We start from the raw sequence: 8333 nt of genomic DNA on the forward strand, positions 1-8333 counted from the left end.
TATTCTGGAAAACAATTTGCCTGTTGAAATCCTAGGGGATCCTCCTCCACCCAAGGGTGATCCCGTGTTTAAGCTTAAACCGTTACCTGATACTCTTAAATATGCTTATATTGATGAGAAAAAGATATATCCTGTTATTATTAGTGCTAACCTTTCAGAGCATGAGGAAGAGAGATTGTTGAAAACTCTGAAGAAGCACCGTGTTGCTATTGGGATACTCTTGATGATCTTAAGGGCATTAGTCCCACTCTATGTCAACATAAAATTAATTTGGAAGAAGATGCTAAACTAGTTCGTGACTATCAACAACGGCTGAATCCTAAAATGAAAGAAGTGGTAAGAAAGGAAATACTAAAGCTCCTTGAGGCGGGTATAATTTATCCCGTTGCTGATAGTCAGTGGGTAAGTCCCGTCCATTGTGTCCCTAAGAAGGGAGGTATTACTGTTGTTCCTAATGATAAAGATGAATTGATTCCTCAAAGAATTATTATAGGTTATAGGATGATAATTGATTTCCACAAATTAAATAAGGCAACTAAAAAGGATCATTACCCCTTACCTTTTATCGACCAAATGCTAGAAAGATTATCCAAACATACACATTTTTGCTTTCTAGATGGTTATTCTGGTTTCTCTCAAATACCTGTGTCAGCCAAAGATTAATCAAAGACTACTTTTACTTGCCTTTTTGGTACTTTTGCTTATAGACGTATGCCTTTTGGTTTATGTAATGCACCTGCTACCTTTCAAAGATGCATGATGGCTATATTCCCTGACTTTTGTGAAAAGATTTGTGAGGTTTTCATGGATGATTTCTTCGTCTATGGATCTTCTCTTGATGATTGCTTAAGCAACCTTGATCGAGTTTTGCAGAGATGTGAAGAAACTAATCTTGTCTTGAATTGGGAAAAGTGCCACTTTATGGTTAATGAAGGTATTGTCTTGGGGCATAAAGTTTCTGAAAGAGGTATTGAAGTTGATAAAGCCAAGGTTGATGCTATTGAAAAGATGCCATGTCCCAAGGACATCAAAGGTATAAGAAGTTTCCTTGGTCACGCCGGTTTTTATAGGGGTTCATTAAGGACTTCTTGAAAATTTCTCGGCCTCTAACTAATTTATTACAAAAAGATATACCATTTGTTTTCGATGATGATTGTGTAGAAGCATTTGTAATACTTAAGAAAGCATCGATTTCTGCACCTATTGTTCAGCCACCTGATTGGAATTTACCCTTTGAAATTATGTGTGATGCTAGTGATTATGCTGTAGGTGCTATTCTAGGACAAAGAGTTGATAAGAAACGAAATGTTATTCAATATGCTAGTAAAACTCTAGATAATGCTCAAAGAAATTATGCTACTACTGAAAAAGAATTCTTAGCAGCTGTATTTGCTTGTGATAAGTTCAGACCATATATTGTTGATTCTAAAGTAACTATTCACACTGATCATGATGCTATTAAATATATTATGGAAAAGAAAGATGCTAAACCTAGACTTATTAGATGGGTTCTCTTGCTACAAGAATTTGACTTACATATTGTTGATAGAAAGGGAGCTGAGAACCCCGTTGCAGACAACTTGTCTAGGTTAGAAAATGTGCTTGATGACCACTTCCTATTGATGATAGTTTTCCCGATGAGCAATTAAATGTCATAAATGCTTCTCATACTGCTCCATGGTATGCTGATTATGCTAATTACATTATTGCTAAGTTTAAACCACCTAGTTTCACATACCAGCAAAAGAGAAAGTTCTTCTATGATTTAAGGCATTATTTTTAGGATGACCCACATCTCTACTCCTAATGGAGCAGTTGGTAGTCTCTGCCGGTCAATTTTCGTCCCACCAGAGACGATTTTCGTCCTTGTTCCCACCTCCCAATTCCAAAAAATCCAAGCAAAACCACGTCCACATAGTTCTCCCGCATGCCAGAAAAACAGACAAAATAAAACCAGCCAAAAAAGTTCCACTGCTCGCACGAGCGAGTGAGCAGCGAGGCACCTAGAGAGCCCTCGAGCGAGAACCCCACTGTCGTCTCCCTTAGATGCAGCCGCCCACCGAATCAATCGCACTACCAGCCTCGTCTGCCTCGCCGTGCCTACGTCCCTCCCCGGACGGCGGCGACGATGGAGGAAGCCACTGGCGCTGGCCAGGCCCCCGGTCGATGGACGCGGCGGATCGTCGCTCCTCAGGGCCAGCCCCTCCCGCTGCGCTGGATCACGTGGCAGCCTAGGTAACCCTAACCAACCCCCGATATTCGTATCTCTCCCTGAATCCCTCCTCCTCCATGAGCCGCGCGGTGTGCTTCCCTCCTCCCACACGCTGCTCCTCTCCCTCCCCAAATCGACATGGATCTCACGCTGCTGGATGCAGTAGACGAAACTGATCTAATCTGATCCCGAGTTCCCAAGTCCTGATGAGAAAGTACACCTGCATGGATCCAAGTCTGAGTTGGGAGCGACATCGATCCGATGAACGTGCAAGGAATTTCTGAATCCAGGACTTCTATTTGAGTATATACGTTTGTTGGTTATTGAAGTCAATTGTTCATACAACAGCAGATATTTTTTAGCACGAATTCCAGTAGTTGTGTTTGCTTATTTTGAAGGCGGATCTTGGATTCTTTCCAATAGTTGTGTTGCGCGAAATTCCAATTATTTGAGTATCTGTACTATAGTTGCCTTCAAAGAAGATGAGGCTAGAATGCTGGATACTGCATCTCTCCTAGCATGAGGAACGTTGCTACTATCTTTGTGAACAGGTTGACGATAGGAGATGAAGTACGTTTGAACAAACATGTTCTTTCACTTTTCCCAACGAGGTGGAGCTTGCACATATGGACATATGGTACACTTGCACGGGTTGCTAGGTTCTCATCGCCATTGGATTGAATACGGAAAAATGGAGAAAAATTGCATGAACCAAATACAATATCTATGTCTCCTCGTTCGCAGGGTAGGATGAAGTTGCTGAGGATGCACGTGTACCTGAGGAACAAGTACCACCCGACGCTGCAGATGACGAGGTTGGGAAAGGGCGCCAACTGCGAGAACGTCTTCAGTACCATGGTCTACCTCTCACCCAAAGGTTCCACTCAATCGATGCATTAACTGATGTACTCCAGTTCCATTACCCGAGGAACTAATATGGCATATTTTGTTTTCTGCAACATGGTGGGTTGGGAACTCGGGATGAAGGAAGAATACTCCTGAGAGCCCAAACTCGAGCTTCCAAAAGATATGCATAATGTATGTGTGCCTCTTGTTTTTCTATGTTTTCTGCTCCTCTCTGACACAATGTGGAAGATGTTGGTTTTAAAGGCTTGCAGGGGCAGCTAGTGGTGGAGTAATCAGTGGTTTAGTTAGGTACATATAATAGAAGTAAAAGGTGTTTAGTAGGTGCACTAATTGTGTTCTACTTCCACCTATTTCTTCCTTGATTTTACCGTGCATAATCTTAGGGGTTGTCCTCTGGGGGTGGTAATATATTCTTATAATATGTTATTCCAGTATGCAAATTGTCAGGGGATTCGTATTTTGTAGATTCCGGGATAAGGGGTCCTGGTTATTCCAGTATGCAAATTGTCAGGGGGTTCGTATTTTGTAGATTCTGGGATCTTGCTGGGAAAGTTGAATCATTATTCTTTATATGTGATTGTTCAAAACCCAATTAAGAATCCAAGTACGGATTGGGAAGATATCAGGACACAAATTATTTGCCTGGTGTATAACCAATAACTAGCTTGAGTGCTTTGGAGGAGGCTGGGGTTTATCTTTTATAAAAACTACTATTAGTTGCTCCAGAAAGTTATAGTTAGCACTAAGGAGAAATTTCCAGTCAAAACTTGTCTGTGTTCATGACATCATTTCTTTGCCGCAACAACGCTTCTATTTGTTTTAAATTTTCAGAGTTATGTTCGATGAACCAACTTTCGTCAGTTATGATGTTAATTACTTCGATCCTTTTCAGTATGCTGAAGGTTGATACTGAGGCTGTCACTATGAAGAATATTTGCCTCTCAGTTTAAATTCCTCGGTAAAGATTCGGTAAGATACTTGAATAGTGTAGATGTTGAATTACCTGTATACATGACGATTAAAGAATTATGTGCTGATACCTTCCAATGTTGGTTGAACTACATATGCTTTGTTTACTGGTTTTTCTAGATAAAAATAAGGGATGTTGTGTTGTTGGCAAGCTTGATACTACAGTGAATGCTCACCTAATGCTTAATGTCTTGCTTTACTACAAAGGTCTTCCATAGATACAGTGCCTCAGTCACTTTGGTAAGTTCAATGCAAATTTGCTTACTGTTCTCTACTACTATGAGTTGTGTTCGGAGCAAAAATATCTCATGAGTACGACAGTTCTAACGATTTTTTAATGTGCGACGTAGATTAGATGAGAAAACATTTAATCACAGATATGATGCCTCCATGTTAAATACTGAAGAAATGGGGGTTGTATATTTTCAGATCAACAAGGCAAGAATAACTTTATTGTTTCCCTGTTTTTTCTTTTTTCTCAAGCAACATAAAAATTGAATGTATTCCTTACTACTATTGAATTGCAGGCACAAAATATATAAACTTGGTTCAGATCTTCCTGGTTCGATTCCACAGCGAATGTAAAACTTATATTCGTAATTTATATCCACTGCAGGAGGCAGGACCACATGAACAAGCAGGTTGTTGTCCAAGCATAGTTGCTACTGCAAGAGCCAGCATCAGACAACATCCGATCTATACAAAATCCATCCATCTGTCTCGTCTCATGCATGCATAACCAGGCCGATGGTAACTTGTCTACTATTCTACTCACTGCAGTTTACGATAATTTGTCTACTACTCTACTTAAGCTTGAGGGTGAAGTGGACGATAAGTTGTATTATTGACCAAGTATATCTTGTTCATAAGCCTAAGATTTGCATACACCATAGAAGCCGTATATATCTTTGAGATAATCAGTCCATGGCTGATATTGCTAGAGCAGGAGGGCGAGGCAGTGGCAAAGGTAGTCAGTGTGTTTAGATCTTGAACCAGTTTGGGCTTGCCCATCTGAGTGCCGGCGATCTTCTTTGCAAAAAAGTTAAATCCGAGCAAGGGTAACAATCTGCTCTCAGTGTATTTCAACCCTCATTTAAGCATATCACATTCCACTTTCATTTTATTTATTTACTTTTAAGAGCTATGCTTTAGGGTTCGGTGTCGTATTTGTATCATCTTTATATAACCTTTTTTGTTTAGAAACAAAAGTTGCGTGTGCAATGTTGAAGCTTGTTACGATATTATTATTGCAGACTTGCCTTATCACCTATTAAATATGACATGTTTTATTGAGGGCATTTATATTATAGATGCTCAAAAAATGTCCGTGCTTAATGCTGCTCAAAACGTCGTATCATCATCCCTGAAATCGGCATTCAGTGTCTGAAGTCCAGATTACACAGAGGCCCAAATTTACATGCAACAGGGTTACCATCTACAGTACTATCAAAGAACATCAGCTTGGGACATCCCAATTCATATGACATTTTGCCTTATATACCATATAGGTTGATTTTGATTGGAGTAACACTATGGCAGAGAAAAATTTACTAAGTCTCCCTAGATAATTTCACACTTTCTCATACACTAAAGAGCATACTCTCAGCATCTCTTGTACCATGGTGGCCGAGAGCTGGAGGTCCTTGAGCCTAAAATCTGCATTCCAAAGCAAAAGCTTTCTTTTATTGGTGATAGTTAGTTAATGGCATGCAAAGCAATTCTCGTTGATTGTATGCATTAAGCTGAGTCGACTAGCAGCAGTGTATATGACTAAATAGAAAGGCAATTTTTTTTGCATGAAGAAAAATATTAAAGTGATGACAAATGTAATGCCTCACAGGTAAAACATAAACAGACCCTGGGTGAATAATAATGAAGGTCTACATTTATTGGCAGGATTATAATTTTCAATACATTAATATGTTGTCTTCTTAATTGAGCTTGTACTAAATGTTGTCAGTACGGGCTGGCATTCAACTTTGCGTACTGTGTCAAAGAGTTTCAAGACTTGGACCTTCCCACATCATGCTAAAGCTGGTAACTATTTGTGCTACTAAACATAGCATTCCCAGTTCCACTACATCCTCTCCCCAATGTCTTTTTTCATCCATCTAAGAAAGAAAAAGAATCACTTTTCATCCATGTAAGAAGAGTGAGTTAGTGGTAACAAAAAGTCAACAAGGCCCCCTACTGTACATGAGGATCATAATGTTATACTACCTCCATTCCTTTATGTAAGGTATATTATTTTTGGCATGGTTACCAAAGCACATGATTCCGTGTTTTCTATGAGAGATCTAAAATAGTAGGTTAAAAGCATACTGCAAATTTATTAGAAGCAAAATATCTAGAAGGATTACATATATGTAATTTACATGGGGTTATCTAATGTTAGAGAGCCATACCTCAAATTATTTGTTTATTTGTTCTAGCTCTATGGATAACAAGAGCATTAGTTCTTTAAAAGTGTTGCATTTGTGTGGGCTAGACACCACTCCATTGAAAAGAAAATGTGTCAACATGTTAAATTACAACAGTTGTGATATCCATAAGAAATAGGCACTCACCATGTTGCCTTGAGAGCTCATATGTTTTTATGAGGAGAGAAAGGCCAAAGTTTGTGTGCAATAGTCGGCGGAGTGGTTACATGCTGAGAGGAGAACCTATTGTAAATAATATCATGTTCTAGCATCGTTTGAGCGACAAGTAATTCCGGACGGATGTAGTATCACTTAATTACAAGTGACATTTATGATCACCATTGGTCTTACTGTATGATTGTTTTCATGACTTTCAAAAAAGAAATATCCTAAAAGTTGAGTGCAGCTGGACGGACGTCAATCCATTTGAGCCAAGAAAAGTAGATGCGGACTGTCCTAAATCATTTGAGATATGAATAGTAGATGGGAAAGGGTTGAAATATTTTATGCAACAATGGTTACTAAATGGTAGGAATCATGTGTTTTTTGCAGTAGTTCCTAAATGGTAACCTCCAAGTGCCTAATTTCATATGTAATAATTTTCCAGGCAAGTTCATAATGCAATCAAGTTTCTGGTTGTAGTATCTTCGAACATTTGTTTTGAGGGAACAAAATCCTCCCATGTGTGGTATTCAATTATTGAACAATAACAATGGACATGCTTTGTGAGACTATTGGTCTTAAGCATAAAAAGACATGCAAGTGATATCCATCAATTAAAGTATAGTGCACGACAAATAGTTGTACTCTCTCCGTTCAGAAATACTTCTCGGAGAATGGATAATCCATTTCTCAGACAAGTACTTGCAGGTGGAGGGTGTATGTTTTTGTACCACTTTTCTACTTTGTGGATCAGATCTCATAGTACAAGTCGGCTAATTACATTTTTATCGAAATTATTGCAAGTGGAGTGGATTTCAACTATTTTTCATTTGTTACTGTCTATCTTTTCTATACATGTCAAATTTCACATGCATCGTGTTTATATATGCAATCAGTACAAATTTGAAAAAGCCCGTGGCAACGCACGGGCAGTGTACTAGTCTTTATAAAGGAGTAGATGGTGTTATTAGACGTTGTGTACCTAAGCATGAATAGGAATAGATCCTACGCAAGTGTCACTCTGAAGCTTATGGAGGACACCATGCTGGAGATAGAACTGAACATAAGGTATTGCAATCTGGTTTTTATTGGCCTACTCTCTTCAAGGACACCCGTAAGTTTGTCCTATCTTGTGATGAATGTCAAAGAATTGGTAATATTAGTAGACGTCAAGAAATGCCTATGAATTATTCACTTGTTATTGAACCGTTTGATGTTTGGGGCTTTGACTATATGGGACCCTTTCCTTTAATGGTTATACATATATTCTAGTTGTTGTTGATTACGTTACTAAGTGGGTAGAAGCTATTCCAACTAGTAGTGCTGATCATAACACTTCTATTAAAATGCTTAAAGAAGTTATTTTTCGAAGGTTTGGAGTCCCTAGATATTTAATGACTGATGGTGGATCACATTTCATTCATGGTGCTCTCCGTAAAATGCTTGCTAAATATGATGTTAATCATAGAATTGCATCCCCTTATCACCCTCAGTCTAGTGGTCAAGTAGAATTAAGTAATAGAGAACTCAAATTAATTTTGCAAAAGACTGTTAATAGATCTAGAAAGAATTGGTCCAAGAAACTTGACGATGCATTATGGGCCTATAGAATTGCATATAAAAATCCTATGGGTATGTCTCTGTAATAAATGGTTTATGGAAAAGCATGTCACTTACCTCTCGAACTAGAACACAAGGCATAT

The 8333-nt window shown here is 38.7% G+C and overlaps 1 long non-coding RNA gene across 4 annotated transcripts; it reads left to right on the forward strand.

The window, feature by feature from the left end:
• Nucleotides 1-1943: 1943 nt before the first annotated feature.
• On the forward strand, nucleotides 1944-7505 carry LOC125536884. 4 transcript variants are annotated; one of them, XR_007295290.1, is made up of 6 exons: nucleotides 1944-2235; nucleotides 2764-2871; nucleotides 2957-3250; nucleotides 3972-4048; nucleotides 4169-4288; nucleotides 4399-7505. It is a non-coding gene; the product is annotated as an uncharacterized LOC125536884 (long non-coding RNA). The 4 variants fall into 4 exon arrangements; XR_007295288.1 differs by having other exon boundaries at nucleotides 3972-4288; XR_007295289.1 differs by having other exon boundaries at nucleotides 3972-4288; nucleotides 4404-7505.
• Nucleotides 7506-8333: the final 828 nt, after the last annotated feature.

This window comes from Triticum urartu, chromosome 2 (genome assembly GCF_003073215.2).
Source record: "Triticum urartu cultivar G1812 chromosome 2, Tu2.1, whole genome shotgun sequence".
Classification (NCBI taxonomy): Eukaryota; Viridiplantae; Streptophyta; class Magnoliopsida; order Poales; family Poaceae; genus Triticum; species Triticum urartu.